At 48.7% G+C, this 26,271-nt stretch overlaps 1 long non-coding RNA gene across 1 annotated transcript; it reads right to left on the bottom strand.

Moving 5' to 3' along the window:
• Positions 1 to 21,356: 21,356 nt before the first annotated feature.
• Positions 21,357 to 25,706, bottom strand: LOC121092807. The gene is made up of 3 exons (XR_005829390.1): positions 25,546 to 25,706; positions 24,076 to 24,273; positions 21,357 to 21,493 (listed from the first exon to the last, which is right to left on the bottom strand). It is a non-coding gene; the product is annotated as an uncharacterized LOC121092807 (long non-coding RNA).
• Between the last annotated feature and the right edge of the window lie 565 nt (positions 25,707 to 26,271).

Consider the following 26,271-nt stretch of genomic DNA (forward strand, 5'->3'; position numbering starts at 1 on the left):
CATCATATTTGCATGTGCTTTCTTGCAGACAGTCACTACCACCGGCAATCCAAAGAACCTGTACATCAGTTGCACAAATAAAGACTGCACTGTTTAATTAGCCACTTGTCAGTTTCTCACTGAACGTGGCTGCACCCTAGAGCACGGCCGTGCTAGTTCATGAGCATGAGATATTAATGTATCCAGAATCGTGGTAGTTTAATTTACAGATTAGACACGACTGGACTGGTAGTGGCAAATTGGATATCACTCAGAATTTAAGCCTAGCCACACCTAACCTCCCATTCCAGTGAGGAGAGATAGAAAGCAAGGGGGTTTACTTTCAGCCAAATTACTCCACCTCTTTTAACGTAACAGACATCTCAGGGTGTCACAGTGTCTCTCCCTGCAGGTATGGCAAGCCCGGCCAGAGAAGCCAGTGACCCGTTCCTGTTCATTGCCACCAACCAGTGTCCTTCCAACTGCGGCACATCCACAGCTGCTTGAGCTCTGGTGAGGAACGACCCGGCAGCATTAGGAGGGGCCCCAGGACAGCTTTGTGCTTTCTCAGCCAGCCCCGCTGCTGCTGCAACAGCCCCAGCCCACGCAGTCCCACCGGGAATCATGAGCTCTGGCTCGGATGAGTAGTAGGCTATGGCTTGCAGGCTGTCTGGCCCACTGGCCTTTTGGGTCATGTAAATAAAATAGAAAGGGCTTGTGGAAGTCTGGCAGGGCTGATGAGCAGCTTCCACGTTAAACCATTTTGCTTGGTTTAAATCTTTAAATGTCTCCTGCTTTTCTAGAGTCAGGAAAGCCTTTTGATTTCCATGCTGTCCTCCGTATCCAAGGGACAGTTATTTTTGCTATTTGTGTCCGTTTGGTTTTAGTGTTAACAGCGATTTGGAAGCCCACATTTTAATATGGCAGCCTTGCTAATAAGCCGGTGGTGGAACATGGATTACAGGCATTCATTCCATAATCCAGCCACGGCCACAGTTCATACTACAGCAGCAGATGCAAACAAGCCCGGGTGTTGGACATATGCTAAAAGCCCCCTGCTCCAAGAAATCAATTCCCCTGGGTATCTGTCCCATTGAATTCTCAGTGGTACAAGAACCTGCATCTACATTAGGAATTTTCACTGAGGAAAGCAAGCGTACCACCTTTGCTCCAAGAAAGGTTTATCACTCGTCTGAAAGGAGACTCCTGGGTATGCTTGGAGAGCAAACACATTGGCCAGCTTACTCACTCTGTAGGGACAGGGAACTGCAAATGCCAATAAAGCCTTAAAATGGCTGCAAATGGACTATTCAAATCCGAGGGCCACACAGATGAAAAGGCGAGTCTTATGCCTGGAACATTCCATAGATCTGTTCCTATGTCCAGAGGCAAACGCTATCACTCCACAGATTCTTCCAACACCTTACTACATACCACACATCCACTGAACTGGGAAGGAAGATTCTGCAGAAGCCCTTACATAAAACCTATTCTCATAAGCCATCACGCTGTAGATGACTTCCAGGATGGAGTTTATCAGCCCTGCAAGCTCTGAGACAATGGGGATATTCACAGACAGGTTAACTCGGTATTCTGCAGGAAGCCATAATCAAACTGAAGGCAATGTCAAAAGTTTGGTTGCGACTACAGACCTCTAGGATCCCGACTTCTGTGCGTCACCTACTCTGGGTCTGAACCTTCACTGGTTAACCTAAACAACCCAATCAGGCACATGCAAACCTATTTACAGGAAATAATTTACAGGAGTCAGACATATTTGAAGATTATACTACCCACTGACACAACTCCCAGGAAAACGTTAGATAAATGAAGAATGGGCATTTGAGGATTTAGCCTCAGCCTGAGCCAAAATGTGTCTTCTAAGTGCAGGAATGCCATCCCCCTGCTTAGAAACAGTTTATCTTCTGCCTCTGTAGCTCCTCACTAGTGATATCTATGGGAAAAATCATTAGAGCCCTCTGATAGTATGTGGCACCGAGTTCCACCTGTCTGTAACAGCTTTCATCCCACAGTCAGGGGCTGCTAAACATTGCAGATGTATCAAGAGAATTAGAAAAAGCCATTAATGAAACCCCAGGTGGTATTACAGCCCTAAAGGAAGAAATCAAATTGCTATCATAAATGGTAACACAGGATTGATTAGCCTCACACCCCCTTTTAGAACTACAGGACAGAGTGTGGGCATGATTGAATAACAGCCGCCGGGGTTTATATGTAAATCAAGCCCTGAAAAATGAAATTGACAGAAACAAAGACTCATTAAAAAACATTACATGAAGTAAGTCCGGGATCTCCCTTAAATATATCTGGCTAGCTAACCTCCTGACTTTTATATTGCCTTACAAACTCGACATACAACTTAATGAATGTATAGTGTGACCCTGATGGTCAGACGAAAAGGAGGGACTGTTAGGAAAGGGACATTCCCAAACTATTGTACCAACTCATCGGCAAAGCATGAAACTGTGGTATGAAACTGAGCGCCAGCTAGTGCCTTGGCAATGGGCAAGAGCTGCTGCACTCCCTTCAGAGAAGCTGCGGGCAGGGATGCATCTCTGCTTGTGCTCTGCCGGGGAGAACGAGGATGAAAGCAGTGGCCTTGAGCTTAACCTGCTCTTTGGGCCCTGCAATGCTGCCATCCCAGTACTTAAGAAAGGCAATTAACACGGCACTTGTGACCGGTGCCCCTTCTCCTGGCCCCTGGTAATGCGGTTGGCATGGCGAATGCCATTTGATCAGGCAAATGGCCATGCTCTGTGACCGAGATGGTCACCTATCCACCCCTTTCCCCTTCTCATCAGGACCTGAAGGTCCTGTGTGCCAGGCAGACTTCTTCTACCCTCCCCACTGGCCTCAAGGTTCCTGGGCACCAGGCTGACTTCTTCCCTGCTTACAGGCCTTCAGTGTCCCAGGCACCCAGCTAACCAGGCTGCGATGAGCCTGTCACCAAACAGGGTAGTGCAGCAGGGCACAGAGCACTGTCTAGAAAATCAAGCAGCACTTTTCACTCCTCCTCCAATAGCTAACTGGTGGAGGAAATGACAAATGGCACCTTCCCCTCCTGCAGGGCACAAGTCTTCTGCCTTGATACACATAGAATTGTACAGGAATGGCGTGAATCTCGTGGAATCACCAGGGTCTTCTGCCTGCCCTACAGACCCAAAACTAACAGCACTTAAATAATGACACTTTAATAAGGGGCAGGTACCCACTGGATGCCCGGTGGAATGAGCTCAGTTTCTTGCTCTCTCCAACCCACGCACCCTTTAAAACCCCCACTTGTCCACCTGTCATTTTTCTCTTGTTGACATCAGGAAAAGGCATATAGAAACCTGCTTCTAAATGGGGAATCCCTTTATCTACCACGGAGTCCCAGGCACCCAACCGACCAGGTTCTGATGACACCATCACAGAGAATGAACAGGAGGACAAACAGGAGGAACTGGTGAATGGCAGGAGGGGGAGGAAGGGGTCGAAGAGTATAAGTGTCACGTGAAAAAGGAGGGTGTGTGTGGAAATCCTCTCAAGCCCAGGTGTTTGATCTGTCTATAGTGTCACAGGAAAGCCCAGACCCTTGTGCCTGACCAGTCTGCCAGTGTCCCGTTACAGGGACCCTTCACTGAACAGTCCCACTGGATCAGAGGGCAATTTGACTGACTTGCGCAGGGAAACACGCCAGCAGCATTAGGGGACCCCCCAGTGGGTCTGCCCACTTTGTTTAAATGTGTTACCTGCTGCTGGTAACCACTAGCGCCCACAAAGGACTCACACTAACAGTTTGCGGAATAACACTCTTTATAGCATGTGAAAAACCTTTCCAAAGCTTTCTGCTGGCATTTGCACAGCTCACAGCCCTGGACAGAAGTGTCTATGACTCCCACCTGCTCTTCACTTTGCCTTCCCAGACCACGCCAAGCTGTGATGCAAGAGCTGTGGTCCTCCCTCGCTCCCACGGAAAGCTAGAAATGGTGTTATCACCATCGAGCTCCGGTGGGATATGAAGAATACTTGTCAGGCAGCAGTTGCATCCTGCTGTGCAGGCTTTGAACTAGCCCTGGTGAAAAGCTGACCAGCAGATTGCGGTATATAAGAAAAAGCTCCTGTGTGAAGATGCTTCCAAGACAGACACCAGAGGACCTGATCGACTGACCTTGCCTATACCAGTGGGTTTATTGTTAGATGAAACCAGACAGAAACCAGCTGAAAGAGGTAAAGTTGCAACAACATAGTGCAAACTCAGCTAATAAATATGCATAAAGTGTCCTTACACAGGGGGTTCATGTGAACACATACTCAAAAGTGAATGGCAACAGGCAACCTCGTGGCCAAAACTAATAGACTGTAAAGGTGAATAGGTGAGCAGCCTTAAGATTGCATATAAGGAATCAAGAACTGAAGTACGGGGTCCTTATCAGGCTCCCAGCCAGGAGGCACCTTTATGGCTGGTAATAAAAAGGGGCTTTATCTCATGTGTATGCCTGCTGCCTTCTCTCCTGTACCCACACATGAACTAGGAAAGAAAAGCACAAGCAAATCCATTTCAGTAAAAGTTCAGGCCAACATCTGAACAGCCCCGACTCAGAATAGTTAAGCTTACCTTTACTTAGGTATTTATTTTATCTTCCTTTGGTATGTAAATAACCCTCCTACCCATAGCGTTTCCTCCCAGCCTCACAGGTCTCCTACATAAAAGAAAAATAAGCTACGTAAGGTACAAAAGAAAAAAAATCAAAAACCTGCCTAGGTGAACACCGAAACACCCGTGACTTTCTCAGACTCTTCACTACCCCACATGTGAGTCAAGGGACAGGGTCTCCTAAAGGCTTTTTTGCGGGCACTTCCTGAAGACACCCCCACCCCCCCACCCCACCCTGCTTTTCTACAAGTGCACAAAGAGGTTAAGAAGAGTTTCATGTTTAAGTTAAAGAAGGCATTTCTGAAATTAGACCAGTAATTTTTAATGAGGATGTGCCCCTTGCCTTGCACCCGGCAACCAACAGGGATGTGGACCCAGCAGCACACGCCAGGGCCATGCACAAACCACCACCTTAGGCACTAGGAAAGCGTCACAAGTCAGATGGGGCATCCAATAATGCCAAAAAATGGCTCTTCGCATCAGTTCGCTGTGCGAGCAGACTAGTTCTTTTGCTCAGACACAGAAATCGGAAGCGATTTCTTCATCTTTTTCTGAAGCAGGCTTTTTAGTAGGTACTGCCAAAGAATGCAAAACTCATGTTAAAGCACGTACTTTTATCCTCACCAGAAGCATATCCCTGAAGTGTTTCTTACATTCTCTTCTTTGCTCTAAAGGGTCCCCACCTGAGATGCATTTGATTTACATTACTGTTAAGCATACAGCTCTGCCAGACACTTCTCCAGACCGAGGGCTGGCAGCAGTGTACAAGGACAGTCCTTTCTGGACATCTCACTCCTGGCTGGAGAGATCTCCTTTAAGCACAGAAACCCAAAGAGCTACAGGAAGCTCCAAAAATAAAGCACAGCAAATAAAAAGCAAGAAAACAAACAATGACAGCTAAAGCTCTGAGGCACCAATGAGGAACAAAAGGTCTCCTGTTAGGTCCACTACCCTCACAAAACAGACAAGTGGCTTAAAGAGATGCCTGCAAAGAAACCATAGGTGGAAGATAACTGGTAACTGCAGCACGAGCGACCGAGAGGGAAATGGCAGCACTGCCCCTTCTCACACTCCTCTTTACGAGCTCTTTGCCAGCCATGTGAAGAGGCAAACCCAAGGATGATTGAAACAGATCTGACAAGAAATTGCCTCCTTAAAATCCAAAATGACCAAGAAACCTATTTGCAATACGGGTTCACATTCACAATCATGGATGATGAACCTCGCCCTAAGCAGACATTGTGCCTTGAGACAGGAGCCAAGTCCTGCTTGAAGTCACCACCATGAGCAGATGTCCTACTCCAAAGCATCCAAAATGTGCAGACAAACCTCCACCACTTTGTCAGCAATGGTTCAAGTCACAAAATACTTGAATGCAGGACTTTACAAAATGTCCCTAAACTTCATGACAGCAGCCTCTTGGTAGGTGTCTTACTCAAAAACAAAATCCAAGAAGCCACGTAGCCGTGGGAAACCCCTTGTCCTTCCGTGTGGCTGATGACTTCCCATGGCTCTTCCTCAGGCAGGAGAAATAACCATGTATTTGGAAGCCCACATAAATTCAAGTACACTTAGTCCTCTGACAGTCACTACTTATGGGCCAGCGGTCCTCTCACCCCTCCACAGATCTGCCTCTTAGTCCTCTAGCAGTCATTCTCCATGGAGGGACCACAAGTCCTCCATACCTACCCACCAGCTCACCAGAAATGAGTCAGACCACACCAGAAGTGACACTGCCTGACCTGCAGGAGATACATTAGACCAGTAACGATGGTTTCAAGACAGAAAAAACACCACCATCCACCAGCACAGCAGAAAAACAACCAGACGAAACTTCGTACACAAACCAAAGGCACCCATCCAAACTCTACAAAGGCAAAATAGCTGAAAAAAGGCACTCTACTCAAAAAAAAAAACCCACCCACCACACAGAACACAAGATAGGATACGATAGGATAAGATAAGATAGGATACGATAGGATACGATAAGATAAGATAAGATAAGATAAGATAAGATAAGATAAGATAAGATAAGGAGTCAAGGCTTGAGATCCTTGCTGCCATGGAGGTTTTTGCATGGAGAGCTGCGCTGAGCAAGGCTGGTTTATCACTTTGGCTACAACACGAGGGTGCTGCACCCCTGCATGTGTGCTTCCCCTGAGCCGACAGAGAACTTTATCTGTCTGTCTTCAGTGGAGTTACCTGTACATAGAAAAAGGGGACATCACATACCGTGAAGCAAAGCCAAGAAGCTTAAACCTGATTTTAAAAAAGAATACATTTCATACGTCATAAAAAATGCGGTGGAACTCACTCTTCCAATTGTATTAGGCAAGAGGAAAATGGATTTAGAAAGCAAATAAAATTCGCTCACTTCAAGCTATAAGGTGGCTACTAAACAGACTCCCCCATGCATGTCCTCCTCATTAGTTCCGTGCTTTGGACGTGCCTGCGGTTTCCCTGAAGAACCCTCTCTGGGTTACTCTTCCAAAGGGGTTCCTGGGACGTCTGCATAGGGAAGCTGCCTGAAGAAATCACCATTTGTTATCCTGTCGGGTTTCAGCCAGGGCAGATAGCCCGTGCATGCAGGGACTACAAACTGCAGGCATCGCAACTTGTGGATCCTAAGAAAAAGGGGGTACACGATATGAATTTACGGTACAAGGTTGTCACTGAAACAAGCCATGTGAAGTGGAATATAGTACTTCTAGCAACAGTGAAACAGTGTACATTAAAAAAGTAATCATCTATGTACAAAAAAGTAATGAACTTATTTTCAGGACATTAGTGCTTTGCTACTGTTTGCCTGGAGTTTACATGGGAATTAAGAGATCCGTTTCTCTAGAGCAGCTCTGATGAGAGTCATGTATCAAATTCTGGAAGAAGTGAATGATCTGATCTGGTAGCCTAAAGCCTATTTCCGTTACATACCCTAATCAAAAGTGATTGCTAGTCTGTTAGAGTAGACCTTACGCCCTGCTGTTCTTTGCCTTTTAAATAGTGTTAGTGCGTTCCATCCTACGGATTTTAAAAGAATGGCTTTTAAAACAGCTTTTCCCAGCAAGCCAGATGTTGGATGAGTCACGCTGGAATAAGGGGAGGGGAGTCTGCGGTGTATCCCTGTGGCACATCACTGTAAGATACTGCAGTGCACTCTAGGGCAAAGAAAAAGAATAGTAAATCAGGAGAGTTCAGCTGTTGTGGCTATTTATTCTACGACCGGCAACCTGGCCATCTGCGTGGGGCCAAACCTCCTCAGCCCACCCGAGGGGCACACGCTCCCCCTGGACGTCCTGGGGCAGGTGATGGGGAAGCTACGCTCTGTTTACCAGCCCGCTACAGCCTTCCGTCCCCACCGGAGCGTTGCTGCCCAGAGGTACCTGGCTGCTGCCTCTCCTGAGCAAACGCTTGTGGGGGAGCTGCTGGGCAGAGCAGCCCCACAGCTGCAGCTTTCTGCGCAGAAGCGAGGGTCAGGAGTGCGAAAGGCTGCTCAGGCCACTTTTCAGTCACCTAGGTGGAAACCAACAGTGGTTGCTTGTGTGCAGGTGACACAGCACCACGAGGAACTCTTTGGAGAGGAGGTGGCTGGTCTGGCCAACACATCAGCTGAGGAGTTGCCAGCCCCGGGGGCAGAAGCAGAAACCACAGAGGTATGTGAGGTCCATAAACAGCGTGCTGACAAAGGCCTCCACCTGCTGAAGGTGGCCCTGCTGCCGCAGGGACGAGCAAGGTCATCCACATTGCCCAAGTGCAGAGTAAGGCTGATGCGGGTTGGCCGTGGCACTTTGTGCGGTGATCCAGCCAGAACTGGCTCAGCTGACTGAGCAAACCCACCCAAGGGACCTGCCTTTCAGAGCTAAGGTAGCCATTGGGCAGGTCGGTCCTTGCCACCTGTTTGCTTCCACATTTCCACTGCAGGTGCCTCCAGTCACTCCAGAGTGCAAACACCTGAAGAGCTCCTCTGAGGAGAGAAGGGAAGATGAGCTAGCTTTGATTAAGAGCAGAGCTGGTTCAGGTTCATTGTGGCTTTACCTGTCTAACAGTACTTTTGAATGGAAAGGTTGCCAGGCTTCTCACGAGAAAACAGAAAGCAAAAACCCGGCTGTGAAGAGGGGAGGGGCGGGCAGCCAGGCAGGAAGAGGATAAAGTTGGAGAGAGAGCTCTCAGGGGTGGGCAGCTGAGGAAATCCAAGTAGGCAAGAACGAGGAGCCCAGGTGTGTAGCACAGCCTGTTGTCCATCTTTCAAATGTTTCAAATCACCAGGATTCTGGGCAATGAATGGAGTAAACTGCCTCCTGTGGAGCAGTGGGTACCATTAAACTCCCTTTTCCTTGTTGGATTATGACTACTGTTAAATGGGAATATTGTTTAGTGAGGAAGTTAACAGAGGCTTTTGGTTAAAGTTGTGATTAGGAATATATCTCAAAGTGAGGTGCGCAGGTCCTCCAGCATTCAAATAATGCACCCTTGTGTAGGGCTGTAGCATCTCATCCAGGTGTGACCTGAGGAGAACTGTATCCTCTAGACAGTACCAGAATCCAGGCAGAACAGGTGGGATTGCTCTGGTGAGACATCCCAGGGTTGATGTGATTCAGTGGGGTGTAACTCTGTTGTACCTAACTTTGACACAGCTGAGACCCACCAGTTCCCAAAGCCAAAGTCACTGGAAGGATGGGGCAGGTGTTTATTCACTGTGGCTGAGGAGAACTCACCAGGATGTCACAGCTCCTGCAAGGATTTTGCAGATCTGTTTATTTTACAAACTCATCCATGTATATAAACATCTGGTGTCTTACTCTTAAGACAAGCAGACCTGAAAGGACAGGTTACTGAAGGAGGAGATGGTTAACATGAATAAACTTTTAGACAGTGTTTTAAAGCATTGCCAGCCCTAGAAAGAAAGCTGAGATCTGTGCGATGGGCGGGATGGTGAGAATTACATGTTCTATTTTCTACACGCATTACATCAGGAAAAGGGTTTTTCCCACCTTTCAGTCATCATGTAGTGCCTTCTAATTGGGACTGCTGTGTCCTTCTGCAGGGTCCGATAGGTGAATGAAGACCCAGGCAGTGTTGGGTCTCCTTCTTGAAGGCCTTCCAGAGAGCACCTTGTAATTGCTAATGGGCCATCCGTGCCTCATTGCCAGGGGGAGATTACAGCAAAGCAGTAGTTAAGTCACAGTGCAACTTGATGGCATCACATGAATTTATCAGGACATTTAAGCTTTTGAAAATACTTCAAGGACAAAATGCTTAAAAGTTTTTATGATGGCTGGATGAAAAGTGGGATGATGCAAAAAACAAGGGTTCCTTTTGTCACTTTGCACTAAGCTTGTAGAATGTAACATATACACAGATATTATAAAATGCTGCATAGCCATAGCATGTTAACCGTAACTGAGGATGTGTGTCAAAGGTAAAGCCGTTGATTTGGTAACACATCTGTAGCGAGAATGATGTTGCTGTCTGCTGGGAGAGGGGGGGAAGAGAGTAAGACATTCTCCCCCTCTACCCCTTGCCCTTAACATATTCTTATCATGCCTGAGACAGATTTATTTATTTATTTTTTAATCTAGGAAGAAGGAGATTGAGGTCAAATCTCTATTTGGTGTGCTGCTTTTTAAATCCCCAGGGCATCTGTCCTTTCTTGAGTAAAACGGTGAGTCTAGCCTATAGCAGGTCAGGGAAAGGCTGCTGAGTACTTCCTTCCCTTCAGTTTCTCCTGCCCTTTTTGACTGTGGCACCGAAGGCCACTGCTGCTTGGGAGCCCCCATCTCTAATACAACAGCCCAACATTCTCGTTGAAGCTGAGTAAGCTTGGTTTTGGCTAGCTAACGACTATGAAGTCGTTCTCCTGAAGCAAGTAGTGGAGTCATAGTATACTACCATGTGTGGGTGAGTGTCCCGCAACCCAGGGGAAAAGTGTCTGAGCTGCAGCAACAGCAAACTAGTTGTCCGATACCACAGTTGAAGGGAAAGTCTGGCGCTTCCCCTGTTCCAGCCTTGCAGTCCTGCTACTGCTTGTTGTGTTTGGTGAGCATAAGGACCGCTGAGCTGGCTGGAACTGACTGAAATAAGGACTGGTTGAGCTGACCAAAGAGCGAGTCTCCCCTAGAAAAAGACCATTACTATAGTTATACAGCAAACACCCTAAAAATCATTCTTCTTGTTTAAGTTTTATAAGAAATATATATATATATAAAAAGAAATATTTAAAGAACTGTATAGATCTGTGCTAGAAAACCTAGGACATCTACTTACAGGTAGTACAGTAGAACTCCTTAGTGATTCAAAACAATCCATCCAAGACACAAGCTGAGGGAAAACTTCTGCTGTTTTTGAGTCGATTACTGTACTCTGTCAGCAGCACATTGCTGGAGACAGAAGAGAAGAATTAATGTCTTCTGGAAGAATACAGTGTCCAAAAGAAATGCAAACCCAGCATCACTAAATTTGCACCCCAATCTAGAACGTTAACTGTGTCCTCAGCAGCATCAAAACAGGTTTGCAAATGCATGAAATTTATAACTATTGCATGTATTGTTGTGATGACGTAATGAAAATAAAAAGGCATGCCCAGTGACTAATGTTCACTCTGATTGAACATTTATTTCCATTGAATTTTAAACTCATTGGGTGAAAAACTTGCTCAACAACTTTTTTTTTTTTCTGGAAAGGACCCTTTAGCAAGTGTTGTGACCACTCCTTAAATGGTTTTCAGTTCATTGGTCCCCCTAAAGAGTTCTCCAGTTAAGCTCATTCTATTATGCACGTGTGAAATATTTTTTTTCTTCCTAGCCTTAAGTTTTCTTTTAACCTAAACATAGATAGCTTAAATTGATATCACCTAGGCTCTTTTATCTTTATGCTACTCTTTTCCAATAGCCATGATGTTTTGTTTGCCTCTCAGATGGGAAAAGTGTGTGGTTTTAGAATGGTAGTGCATTTTTGTCTGTGGAGCAAAAAGCAAGGGCGTATTGGATCCCTGCTGTTACAGATCTGAACGTTAAAGCTTGATCTAAAAAAAAAAAGAGTTAACAGAATAGTGATTTGAATTTAAAAAAAAAAAAGGGAAAGGTGGGGGGGGGAGGGGGGGGAGACACGGACATGACACACACCAGAATACAGAAATATTATCTGGAAATCCTGCGTCTTTGCATCTCACGTACATTCTCATTGTTTCTTCACTCCTTTCCTGTTTGCATAGGTGAAATGGATCAGCACTTCATCTGGCAAGTTGTTTTTCTTCCCTTCCTCCTGAAGGGGAGGCAACTCCCTGGTACTCTTGGACTTCTTTGTTTCAGCAACACTTTGATGGAGCAGATAGAGATAAGGAGCATTAGATGCGGGAGCTGGAGCAGTATCAGAAGACTGAAGCCTATAAATCTTTAGCAGGAAAGCACAGGACAGACAAAAGGCAAATCACACAGACAAGGTATTGAATGGGACAAAAATATGTGCCTGGAACAACACAAGATTCCCAGCTGGTTGTGCAGACTGACGCTCGTTTACAGCCTTTGATGTAAAGGCTTGTTAAAACGTGGATGCTCATCTCAGGGAGCTCATCTGTGGGTGTGAAATGGAACATTTTTCTTCAGGCAAATCCTAGTTTCATAAATATGACATACAGCAACCTACACCAGAAATAATAATTGTCATTATTTCGTCACAGCAGTGACCAAAGCATTGTTAATTGTTCTCCATTGTTCTGGTATTGCTTGTTAAAGAAAATGTGTTTTGAATTCAGAAATTTAAAGTGCTAAAGCAGCTAAGTGGCAGAACCAGGCCTCTTCCCCAGTATAGCCCTAATCCAAGGCTGGTTTAACACCCAGTCCAGTTATCACTGGGAGAACAGAGAAACAACAGATGATCAACTTGTGCACACAGGTGCTCGCAGAAACGCAGGTGTTCCGAGAAAAAAAATCAGTATATGTGAATAGGAATTGCTCAAAGACTAAGCGTGCTTGAAGGAGTGTGTGAGTTAAAGCAGGCAGAAAGAAGATCACGATCCGAGGAGGAGGCTGGAACCGAGGCAGAGACTGGAAGCAAATAGATGAATCAACAGGGACAGGGTCAGGTGATGGATTTGCAGAATGGACAAGACCAAAGGAAACTTCTAAAAACCTCGGGCATTGACTAATGATTTGATAAGTGTATATAAGCCGTGCTGTGTCCCTTTGCTCTCTGCCACTCGCTGGGGCGGTGGCCCAGCTCTGAGGGGCGATTAAAGCAAACCCAGTGGTACCCACGTCTGTGTAAATTTCTCCTTTAACACTATACGTGAAGCATATGACAGAAGTGCTGGTAATCCACTGGTGTTGTGACTGTTGACTGATGTCCCGTGTTAGAATAAATACAAGTACAATGGCTAACAGGCCTCACGTGCATGAAGAACATGAGAACGGTGGTGCTGGGTCAATGGGTCTGTGCTTTTCTCTGGTGCTCTCCTTGCTACCACCTAGCACTCAGCTGGCAAGCTCATGGGCACAGCCAGGACCAGTCCAGCCTCTTGTTTTCCAGGGAGCCGATCACCACACATATGGGAAACAGACAGTAGACAAGACGTAGTTCTTCATATCCTTTCCATTGTTTTGCTAGAGAATCTAAAGTTTGACAGACCTTATTTTGTTTGTATTTACATTGGCACTTCAGTGGGTCCAGACTAAATGGCCACTCTCTACCTGACTGCTGCAAAAATTGGTTTGAGCCCTCGGTTAGTAACCAGCCGTTGGTTAACTTCGTCTTTGAAATACAGCAACCTATGGTGGAATAGGAAACTGAGACAGTTAGGGACATCGGTTGTATTTACTCGAAGGAGGTGGAAAATTTTCTAGGGAAATTTAATAGTGTTGGCATAAAAATCCTGTATGTGGCACATGAGCGACTGCTCTAGGCAAATGGCTTTTTAGAATTAGAAGCCATCCCTGCCTTAAGTGACACATTTAGAAAAAGTCTCTGTGTGAATATTAAGCTCACACAGCAAAGCTGCAGCTACCTGATAGCACAGTTTTTTTCCTGGTTTGGAGGATTTTTTTATTCATCTAAAACTTTCCAACGGTCGTCACTGCTAGTTTATTCCCTGTATGACAAATAAGTAGTAAATGAAGGTGTTTTCATACAATGGAACAATCTGCATGCTTGCATTTTTTTAACAGCTGTTGCAAAGATGTACTTGAAACCCTGAAGAGCTTTTGCTTTTTATACTACTGAAAACCACACTACACAGCTTTTTGCAAATTTCCAGTCTGCAGAATCGCAGAGTAATGGTTCGTTTGTTTCCGTGAAAGAAAAAAACCCCAACACATCCTCCTTTAGAGGCAATATTTTGCTGCAGATTTTAGTTCTATCTTTTCTATTTCATCTACCTCTTCTCCAGCTCAGAAAGGTCTACTTCTTTAGAAATTCTTTTCATTTGATGTGCTAGAATATCTCTGTGTAGTAGTCGAAAAGGAACTGGACCTGCCCTTTGTCTCACTCAATTCTCATTTCTACAATACATGCAGTTTTCCTTTACTTATTAAAGAAAATTACCAAATCCCATACAGCTACCTGGGATCATGGATCAATCTGAATATGCGTGGCCCAGCACTACTTTTTGCAACTGATCTAAAATTCTGTGCCAAATTCTATCATAACCCAGGAATGGAAATAATAGGGATGACATACTTTGCATATCTTCTCTGCAGGTTTTTACGACCCGCTGCAAGTAAATAAGAAAAAATACAGGCAGTGGACATTTCTAAATAAACCTCTGACATCTGAAGAAGTCATTTTAATATCAGATTTATTCTCACCATACTTTCTGCATGGAAGACCAGAAGAATCTATGCTTTTAATACAATTTGTGCAGGAAAGCATTGGCAAAAATACTAGAGTACTTGTAATGTTTGTTCCTACACCAAACATGCTGAGGTGAGGCTCAAAAGCCCACCTGTGAATTCACATTTGCCGCAGTGCTGTTAGTAAAAGCTGTAACTATCCGTATTTTTTTGAGAATGCTTAAAATAAAACACAACCTAACTCTCAGTTATAGAACAGTGTAGCACAGCAAAGACGTTATCATCTAATTTTTTCATTATAAGATGTGGGTGCATAACCAGGAAGAACACTAACAATTATTTCTTAGTAAACCTTTCCAGCATAAAACCATTTAGTGGGGCAGTGCAAATCAGAACATACTCTGACTTTAACATGAAAGAACACTTCTGCTGTATAGGTAGACAAAAAAATTGACTTAGTGGGATATTTTCATTCTCCCAGTGCTGTTTCCTCTCCTTTCATTGTCCGTAACCTAGCTACCCAGTGATTTTTGTGGGACGTTAGGGTTAGCATAGATGTTAGGTTAGCTTTAGATGCTTTACATGTTAGAGATGCATTCCTCGTGATTCTGCTCCACGCACAAGAAAAAGCCTGGCTTGCCTTTGCCTGGAGCGGGACTCAGTATGTTTTCAAACAGTTTTCTGCAAGGATACAAACACTGCCCCACTATCGCTCACAATGCTCCGGCCACAGCCTTAGCACAGGTCACCATTCCACCTGGCCTCACAGTGTATCGATACATCGATGGCATCCTCAGCGGGGCAGAAGGGCCAGAAAGCGTTACAGATGCAATGAAAAACATTTGGGCAACACTAACCAAGTTGGGACTGGAAGTCCCAGAGTCAAAGTGCCAAGGGCCAGCACGAGAAGTTAAATTCCAAGGAGTCTGGTGGGTTGCAGGAGCTGCCTCTCTTCCACCAGACTCACTGGAAAAGAAAGAATCCGGGCACAATCCATCCAGTACGCTGGAACTACAACAAGTTCAAGGGACTGTGAAGTCCTGGCGTAACCATAGTCCTGCCTTTTCCGTCATTGCTCGTCCCTGGTAGAATTTGTTATAAAAGGGAAAATCATGGCAGTGGACATCTCATCAGCTCTGTGGTACCGTCAAGTTCCCCTTCCTGCAGGAGCATAACAGAGCCTGGCCGCGGGCTCTCCACTCCGCTCCAGCCCCCGTTACCCCTGTCAGCACGTGCTGAGGTTGCAGGCTGCGCTGCTTAGGGAGCCGTGGCAACACACATTTAGGATGGTGAATGCCGGCCATCCTGAAAGCCATAGCTGTCTCTCACCCTAAAAAGCTTCCTGTAATACTCTGCTTCTCTGAGGTCCCACTTTTCTCGAATTGCCCCCACCCCAAAGCAATTTCCCCACAGGGTCCCTAAGCAAGGCAGTAGAGGAGTGGCTCTCTCAAACTCCCTCCCAGCCCTGCCCTGGCTGAAAGAAGGCAGAAAGAAGCCTTCAAATGAGGGAAGTTCTGGCTGCAAGAGAATACAAGCTGACCAGGTCTTGGGATCCACTGACATCAACAGAAATTTGGGTGAAAACTCCCCTTTGACATGAAACTCAACTCCCAAACCAAAAAACAGTTGTGATGGGAAACTATGGTGGGGGTGGGAGATCAGCACTGAGGGCAGGAAAGCATCAGCAGCATGGGAAACCATTGAGTTGGGAAGTTGTTCTGTCATTAAAAGTCAAACCGTCACAACGCTGGCTGACCCAGGTGCTGGCAGAATGATCGCCATGGAGACGGAACCCCAGAACACTGTTTGCCCCAACAAACGCCACGCTGGCCAACTGCCGCGGCACAGAGCAGCACGCTCCTCGTGGTGCTCCTGCCCTCCGGGTAACCCCCAACCAGCTGTGCCGGCCAGCATCTCACCCCATCACCCCCCTTCGCTTCTGCCCACAGAGAGGTTCCCCCTCCAGCTGCCGACAGGACCAGAGGTGCCCGGCATGAGCTTCACCACCCTGACCATGCCGCCACCGGTCACTGCTGGTGTGCTGCCCTCTGTCCCGGGGCTGCTGATCACCGTTCGGCCTTCCCAGCTCCACATTGTCACCCACCAGCCCGCCCTGGCAACCTGGCAGGGGGTGCAGGGGCCCCTGGGGGACTCGGGGCAGGTCGTGCAGCTGCCACACGTGCTGCAGCTCCCCAGCGGTGTGCAGCTGCCCCCTCTGCCTGCTCCTTGTCCCCCTGCCTATGGCTGGGGACAGCAAGTGGTGATGGGGACACTTGTGCCCCACCAGCCAGTGGGGCTGGGCCCATGGGACGTGGGCCAGGGGCAGCCCCTCTACCCTAGGGGCTGCACTGTGCTGAACGTCCCTGCCCATGCTGGGCCCCTGCCACCCCAACACCCTGCGGCTCAGCACCGCGTGCAGGTCTCCCCTGTGCTCCGCACCCATCCTGGCAGCGCCCAGAAGCTGTTGGAGGCCTTTAACAACGACGTGGTGGCCAGTGAGGATGGTGTCCCTGCTGCCACCCCCTGCCAGCCCGCCCTGGATATGCTCTCTGGCAGAAGCAGGACCAACCTTTGAGGTCTGCAGGGTGGCAGAGCCCATAGGGGGTGACCTGCACCAAGGAAGGCTTGCATCACCCTGGGGGTGGCTTGGCTTCGTTTGCTTTTTCAGAAGTGGTGACCACCCTGCCAAGCCCAGAGAATCTCCTGGACCTGCCCGAGCTGGGGCCAGATGCCTTCAACGAGGCCTTTCCTGAGCTGGCAGAGGACAATCTGCAGTTTCAGGATGAGCATTCGTCCGCCATGGACAGCAGTGACCCGCTCGCCTGGCTCGACAGCATCCTGGAGCTCCCTGAAGTTCTCAGCGGCTCCTGCTTGACCACCCTCCTCAACAAGTTCCCGGAGTTCCCAGAGTAAGTGGCAAAGGGTGGCTGCTCCAAGGAGCAATCGCTGGCGGCAGGGCTGGAGGACAGCGAGGACACTGACTGTGGTGTCCCTGATGTCCCTGTCTTGACCACCACCCTCAACAGGATCCCTGACCTTTTGGAGTGCATGATGGAGGGCAACTGTCCCAAGGACCAAGTGATGGCCGCAATGCAGGAGGACACCAACCCCTCCTGGCAGAGGGTGGCAACATCCCCCTTGCTGGACGCCAAAGGCAAGCAGGGTGGGCTGGCAGCAGTCTTCCCCACCCGGCTGCCAGAGAGCCCCATGGAGCCCTCTCAGGAGGGTCCTATGGACACTTCAGAGGAGAGCCCCTTGAAGGGATGCCCAGAGGGTCCCCACAAGGGTCTCCCAGAGAGTCCTCAGCAGATCCTGCTGAATAGTCCCCTGGCCAGCCCCCTGACTGCACCCCAGCATCATCCGCCCCGCGTGGCCCAGCTGGTGGAGGAGGTGCTGCAGAGGCAGCCCTGGGTCATTCTGACCCACTTGCCACCACCACCGGGCATCTCCTCCTGCCGGGTGGTGCCCAGATCAGGCAAGGCTGCTGGCAAACAGGCCAAGCGCCCCACATCGGCTGACACCCTCGGGATGCCAGAGATGTCCCCATGGGGCAGCATGCCACCCAAGAAGAGGAAGAAGATGGTGGTGTGCCCGGTGGCAAAAAGCTCCAAAACCCTCTGGGAGGGGAAGCCACACAGGGATGCCACGGCAGTGGGCTGTAGTGGGGAGCAGGGGGGCAGCAGCAAGCAGAGGCCATCCAATAGCGACTATGTGCCCACCAAGCGAGCCAGAACCCTGAGGAACACCAGGAGACAAGGTGCTCCACGCTGCCCCAGTCGCCGTTGATATATTGATAGAGAAGGTGTGGAGCACAGATCCCTCTGACGTGTGACCTGCACCTGCCCACTGCAGCCCCGGCCCTCTACCAGATCTGTCTTTCTTAATTCATTAAAGGTTTGACGTTCCTTGCACAGTGCCTCTGCCTGCGGTCATTCGCGCAGCGGGAGATGAGGGTTAATGCAGCCCCTGCCACATGCAGAGACCTGACGCTCCACCTTCCCCTCTGGCTCCACCTTCCCCTCTGTCGAGGTGACACCTCCACCGAGCTGACCCACTCTCTAAAGTATTTACAAATGAAGGGACTTCTCATCAAGGGAGGCAGCCTTGGCAGGGGTGAGAAACAAAGAGCAGGTAGTGAAAAGAGCACCGTTATCTAAGTTGCGCAGGAAGAAGACTTCCAATGGGGAAAGTTCTGGCTGCAAGAGAACACAAGCTGATCGGGTCTTGGGATCCACTGACATCAACAGGAAATGGGTTTAAAATAGGACAAAGATAATGGTGGCAGTGGGAGATGGGGACCTCTAACTGAAATAGTTCTGCCCCAAAGAGGCCAAAATCCCGCTTGGGGAGCATGCGTAGTCCGTAAAACACTTCAGCAGTGCTACTGAGGATGCGTACGCGTTTGCATTAGAAGCGAGAAACCAGTCACCAACCCTGTGTATGACACATGACCATGCAACGTGCGGCGCTCTGAGAAAGGCCCCGAACCCCTTCTCAGTGTTCCAATTGGACCTAAAAACTTTGCACGCACTTTTTAATCGCTGCCCCCAAAGCGATTTCCCCACAGGGTCAGTAAGCAAGGGGGTGGCGGAGTGGCTCTCTCAGACCCCCTGCCAGCCCTGCCCTGGGCGCCGGTGCCTCCGGCCCTGCCCCAGCAGACGTTGCTGCGCTGATGGAGGGGCTCCCTCCCTCTCCACTGCATTTGCAAAGGGAGTGGCTGGGTCACCCTTTGCTGCCCACGCAGCCAGCCCTCACCTTTAGCTGCTGTCATTCCCAGGGGCGCCGGCTCTCTCCCAGCACCCTCACACCTTCTCCCTGCGACACCGCGAGAGAAGCGTTCGCCAGGCACACGGGGGCCGTCACTGCCCTGCGCAGCTGCGCACCCCAGACTGGCCCTGCCTGACTGCCTCCCTCACCAGGCACCTCCACCTCCACAGTCTCAAGCTCCATCCCTTTAGAGGGAAAGGGGGTCACTTTATTGAGAAGTAACCGTTCCTCATGAGGAACACAGTCTCTTCAGGAGGCAAAATACTTCAATAGCACTTAGAAACAAAGCTGGGGCATCTGGGGGGCCACCTCATCACTACTCCAAACAACGTGTCCTTTGTGGAGAAAAACTGAAGAGCTAGACAGTTTCCAGAGGACAGCAAAACCTGACCTGCTGAGAGCTTAGGACAGTGCACGTCATGTTCTTCTTCACACTTGGTGCACGTTTGACAAGCTGCGAGATGATGGTAAATTACTTCCTTCAGAGAGGACAGCAAGACACTGTTGCCACCTCAGCTTAGGGTTTTTTGGCTTTTTTCTCTGGTTGGCTAAGCAAAGAAACGGAGGCAGTTTCGAAGTGCGCAGAAGCACAGCTGTAGACACAATTCCTGCTGTCACGCAGGCAGCAGGAGTGAACTTCATCCCTTTGGGTCCTTTTGAGAACACCAAGCACCCAGATTGTGCTGAAGGATGCTTTGTACATAGGGGACCCTCGGAGAGAAGCAGACACATCCAGTTTTATTCCCTCTGAAAGTGCCCTGACACTGTCCTGCCCCTCAGGTGGCATAGGACAATTAAACTTATTAGTAAGCATGGGCTAATTCCTGGCCCACCATGATTTGAACAGCAGCCCTCAACTAGTTTTGCTCAGCCTGCACTTAGGACAGTTACATTGCTCTCTGTTGTGGGGGAAAGCAGGTGACACAGCTTGCCCCCTTGATGCACAGGGCTGCGTTTCAAAGGACTACGACAATCCCAGAAGAGCACTGCACAGTACGGCTTACGAATCAAGTAAATATTGCATCACAAACCATAATGCATGTGTCTGTCTGAGAAAATGGGGTTTATGTAGGCACATGCAAAATGGGTCTGCTGCTCAAAACCCAGCGAATCCTGTTTAGAAAGTTCATATACTGAAACGATACGGCAACATACTTTTGGATTTGTCTCTAAATCCCCACATAGATGTAACTCCTTCACTGCCATCTGAAATTGTACAGCTTGAGGCACTTTTATGTAAAGCCAAGAAAGCTCAGCTCAGAAGGCAAAGATCCTTCTTAAGGGAACGGATCATCTCTAACTACAAGACACCTTCCCGCCCACTGAAACATAGCAGCAGAGTTAAAAGCAGGTTTTAAATTCCAAGTGGAGAGGTGCAAAGTTTGAAAACTACAGGACATTCTCTTCCTAGCACAAAATAATCAACTTTTTCCTACTTCTCTGCAAACCTTAACCCCAGTGTTTTCATGCTACAGCGCAGAAAGCCAGTACCCACAGCTGCACAAGGACTTCCAGTGCCAGTGTGCAAAGCATCGAGGAGTCTGGGCTCAGTCTTGGCAGTACAGGAGTGATCCACCTCAAATGCACTGCACAGTCTGCACCTGGGGGTATCACAGGTCAATAGTTAATCACTGCTTTTCCTCCCAGTAACAATAAAAAGGGAAAAAAAGAAAATCTCCTTACATCCATGGCTCTTCTTTACAGGCTAGAGGCTTATGGAAGTGATGACCCATTTCACCCAACATTCAAGACACCTTTTGAACAGTTTTCAGGACTGTCCCAAAACCCCCAGATCTTACACAACAATCAGTCCAAAGAAAGTACAGAGGTCTCTGCGCTACTGGACACATGCAGGAACACTTGTGTTTACTGGACACCTTTGTAAAGGGAAAAGGCATTACACCAGCGTACCAGATCCTTCCCAAAAGACTTTTCAAACCACCTGTTTGTTGACGCAGTCATTGCACTTCAACCCTTCCACCCACGACAACATCCTCTCAGGGGGCAGACTTGCCTGCTCTTGATCACAGAACCAGTCAGCAGAGTTCATACTGAATCAAGCTAAAAACTGGGCCCAACCTCTACGTTCACGGTTGGGATACACGGCTCCTATCACAGGGCTCACATGGCAGTCCCACCTGGGTTACGTATCTGAAGTTGCATTTCCAACGGGTCAAATATTCCTCTTCACATCTGCCTTGAAACTGAGGGCTCATGGTCAGCGAGAGAAGAGAGTTCCTTGCCTCCTGTGCAGTCAGGTCACGTTCCCCTGCTAAAGGCAGCCTGCTCAGGCCTCCCATTTGTGTACAATCTGTTAAAAGAGTAAAATCAAGTCTGAAGGTTATTCATTTGCTTCCTTAAACATCCTACCACTTGCAGCATTCTGCCCCCAGAAGACAACTTCTGACATAGCAACTTCTCCAAGCAACCTGCTATAAAAGCCAGGTCAACAGAATCACCAACAGCCAGGTCTGTACCCTTGGGGAGACACTTTCAAAGCTCTTTGGAGGATCGCACTGGATCTGTGCGCTTTAGACCCCACTGCGTGGATTTACTGTTTTACTGGCAAAGGTTTTATGTACCACACGTGAACATCTTCAAATCACCTACTGGAATGGTCTCATGCATAAACAGACACAATGATCCTCTAATATCACACATGAAGAACTCAATGGATGCTCCCACCAAGGCAGTGGTTCCCTTCTGTAGCCACTGAACAAGCAAAAGGATGGATCAGAACGACATTATCAAGCTCTGAAGCAAAACTTCTGTCTTCCTTTAGCTGTAATTTAGAGCTTCATTGAGTGCTGAAGAGTGTCAGCCTGACAGCTCTGAAGCATGAAGCGCTTGATCCTCTGTGCCAGAACCACACCGGCACTGGCCACACAAGCTGCCTGCGTACTCACAGGGTCAGGGTCCGGGTCCGGGTCAGGGTCTGTACTGCCCTGCCACCGCTACACAGAAGTGAGGAAAGTGAAATGGAGATAGAAGTGTCCGTTCTCCACGTAGTTGATGCTGGCAGCTTCTTGCCTCCAGCATTCCTGCACCTCAGGAGCCTGGGAAATGACAACAAATGTGAAAGTTCCTGAAAGTAATTTGCCTAACACACCACAGCGTAGCACTTCCGTATGCCCACACCACACCTCTGGCTCCCAGCTGCTCTCCTGTGCTTCCCTTTAGCTACCTGGGAGGCACCTTTTCCATCTCCTCAGATCTCAGAACACCCAACTCATGGCTCTAACATTCTTCCCCTTCCTCTCAACATCTTCCTGGTGGTCTCAGCTTTCTGCCCTCCAGATTAGGGCCTTATCATAACAGGACAAGGATAGCACTGGGGTTTTTTTCTGTAAGGAAGCCAAATACTCTTTATTAAAATATAAAAATTAAGAGGAAGGGAAAAGCCAAAATGGCAGCCAAGTGGAAGTTTCATTTGGTGCTCAAACCACCTGAATACTTCTGCTGCAGCTGCAGCCGAGAGCTGGCCCTTAGATGCCTGATCAGGATAAAGCCCCAAATCCTGCCACTAAGGTTTCAAATGACAAAATAACATCATCTAAGGGAAGGCAAAATGGATAAACACAAACATCGCCGTATGTTTACAGGGCCTTCACAGCACAGTGGTTCTCTGATGGCACCCAGAACTTAGCAGTATGAAGAATTACAAAGGTCAAGTGCTATTTATAAGCAATGCACCCTTAAATCAACACTAGTGACAAAAGAGCCAAGCACTTGACTTGCAGAACGGCAGGTGATTCGTGACTTTCTCCACAGCTTCTACTACTGATGAAGCTTACAACCACCTCACCATTTGGGAACGACATCCGTTGCTAGTGTTGCTCTGGTTGGAAACTCAGCAGGCTGGCATGTTCATTCCCTCAGAGCCAGAAGGAATTTGTCATTACAGGAATTCTCATGCCACTGAACTGGCAGCAAGGTACACAAGCCTCTTAATCCCTTTTTATACTTCTACACTTGTGCCATAAAACCATTCTCCACTCTCCATCTCACCACCTCTCCAAGCAGACAAGTCCCATCTGCCACACACTTGTCACAAACTACGCAGGATATGACACAGGTTTCAAATACATCAGAAAGTATCAAATCAGAAACTTTAAAACATAAAAGAAAATTAAAAAAAGGTGGCAGTGGGAAATTATTTTCTACCTTGACTGTGAGGTTCACAAGCTGCTAGTAGTTAACGTTAATGGCTCACTATTTCAAGGTCGTGATGGCAACAGTTCTGCAATGTGTGGATATCAGCGAGAGAATTGCTGCCTTGCACCAGTTCAGGTGCTCCACCCATACCTTGTCACAGATTTTTTTTTGTTGTTTGTTTTAAATGTTTATCAGGGTAGGATCTGCCTACCAAGACCAGATTTTAAGTGAAGTTACATTATGCTGCTCTTGATTTAAATACAGCAAGATAGCTCCACTGCTACATTCAGCCACAAGAACGTAAACACCTCCAGCTCCATAGACACCCATACATTATTTTTGTAAGGAACAAATGACTAAACATGGAACAACACTGTGAAAAAAGCAAAAGAATGCACACAATCAGCATTTCCCTATTTGGACCAAAACCCAAACATCTCTAACAGCAGGTAAGTCTGAATTAAAAATCAATCACATCCAGATCCCAAATGGGGTAGGGGTTATTGTATGCCACAGACCTGGACTTGACTGTTGAAGGAAATCACGCACTACGGAAAATTTGAGGTGGTTCTGCGGAAGTTTAACTAGAGCCTTGGCAACTTCACTTGGGACATGAAAGGTACGTGCGCTACAGTACCACCCGCAATAAAGGAAACTAGTCTCGCAGTTTGAGTTCAACACCACATCTGCGAACCAAATGAGGCTGCTACGTTTGAGGAACACTGATGGAAACTTCACCTGCCATCCCAAAGTTATGCTACGGCATTTCTTCCCTTTTTGCCACTTTCCTCAGCCTTGGTACATCTTTTGCAGAATCTGAAGCAAGGGCCCACAGCTTCTTCCTGTTTCTAACAGTGAATGTCTGGGTTTCACACGTTGGTTTCTTGTGCGGCGCCAATAAGACCCAACACTTGCCTTCATAAATGCATCCGTACACTAGGCAAGAAAAGGAAAATTACCAGTCACGACACTGTACTGCCCACAGGGCAACAGAGTGCCCCACTCGTAAGAGGATTTAAGGCAGTAAGTAACCCTCAAATATCTTCATGAACAAGCACAGTTTAATCATGTGCTTTTAATCTGACTACCGACACAATCTAACAAGAAGACACATTAAGGGAAGCAGAGCTGTAGTTAAAAAAGTGGGGCTTCTCTTTCCTCTCCTGAGGGTTTACCATCCAGAGCTGGCTGAAGTTCTGAACCTGTAAACCGCTCCCCCATGCTTGTATGCTCGCTCTGGGAAACAAAGACGGCTGTTTGAATTCTTTTGCAGGTACGGTCTTTCTTTACTTTTGAGTTGGAATGAAATGAAAAGCTGCCATCAGTCCCACTTATGGCACAGAGACACACCTATGTTCCATGCACATACCTGCCCAGAAACGCATGCAGAGGGAAACCATCCCTTGGGTATCAAACACAGAAACAGCACTGAAAACCTTGACTTCTGAGAGTCCCTGCAGCGTTCTCCCAGGTCAATACACAGCATGCTTGTGGCAGGATCACCACTGCGTGTGCGTCACTTGCTTTCATTTCCATCTTCATCTCTAACCTGGCACTTGCCACCTCCAGAATGCAGCATGCATAAAAGCAATTCTGTTTACTACAAGCACAGCACCGTGTGAACCTTCTGCATGAAGCCCGGTATTTAAAGAAATTGCTATAAAGAATAAAAATCTGCCGGCACCACTGACACACAGACACGCTGTGTTTTCTGAACAGGGACGATACATTAAACCTGCAAACTAAGGACTGCGACAGCTCGCTCCTTGCCCCTCTTCTTTTGCCCTCAGGCTGGTGCAGGAGCTCCTTTCACCAGAGCAGGCACACCACAGACACAGCCTCACTGAGGGGAAGGGTGGGGAGGGGATAAGGGCAGAGGGGGAAAGGAAAGACCCACAGAAGCAGCTTTGCCGCCCACTGCCAAAGTCACAAGCCGCTCACGGATCCTGTCCCCTCGCCCTGCCTGTACTGGTCTGTGCCTCCGTCCCCCTTCCCGCCCCTCCGCTCCTCTCCCTAGCCCTCTCTCCTGCTGCTGATCCTGCATTCCTTGCGGCACCCCCCTGCCCCTCTGTCTCTGTCCTGCTCCATCCCTCTGCCCGCTCCTCACCAGTCCCTGTCCTTTCCCCATCCCTGCCCAGCCCCTCCCACTCCCCCTGCCCCTCTGGCCGCCTCCTGTCCCTCTCCGGCCACCCCTCCGCCTTGACCCACCTCTCCTTGCCGCTCGGTGCCTCCCTTCCCCTCGTCCCTGCCCCACGGGGGCTCCGGGGCCGGGGCCTGTGCTTGGGCAGCCCTGGGAAGGGGCCATGGGGCCTAACGGGCCCGGGGTCGGGGCTGGTGTCCCCCCAGGGCCCGACTGCAGGGCAGGGATGTCCCATGGCCTGCTGGGAGAAGGCGTGCCCCAGGGCATGCTGGGAGCTGTAGGCCCGGGGCCGCCCCATGGCCAGGTTGTTCCCGGGGCATGCTGGGAGCTGTAGGCCCGGGGCCGCCCCATGGCCAGGTTGTTCCCGGGGCATGCTGGGAGCTGTAGTCCTGGGGCTACCCCATGGCCAGGTTGTTCCCGGGGCATGCTGGGAGCTGTAGGCCCGGGGCCGCCCCATGGCCAGGTTGTTCCCGGGGCATGCTGGGAGCTGTAGCCCCGGGGCCGCCCCATGGCCAGGTTGTTCCCGGGGCATGCTGGGAGCTGTAAGCCCAGGACCACTCCATGGCCAGGTTGTTCCCGGGGCATGCTGGGAGCTGTAGGCCCGGGGCCGCCCCATGGCCAGGTTGCTCCCGGGGCATGCTGGGAGCTGTAGGCCCGGGACCGCTCCATGGCCAGGTTGTTCCCGGGGCATGCTGGGAGCTGTAGGCCCGGGGCCGCCCCATGGCCAGGTTGTTCCCGGGGCATGCTGGGAGCTGTAGGCCCAGGACCGCCCCATGGCCAGGTTGTTCCCGGGG

Source organism: Falco naumanni, chromosome 8, assembly GCF_017639655.2.
Source record: "Falco naumanni isolate bFalNau1 chromosome 8, bFalNau1.pat, whole genome shotgun sequence".
Lineage (NCBI taxonomy): Eukaryota > Metazoa > Chordata > Aves > Falconiformes > Falconidae > Falco > Falco naumanni.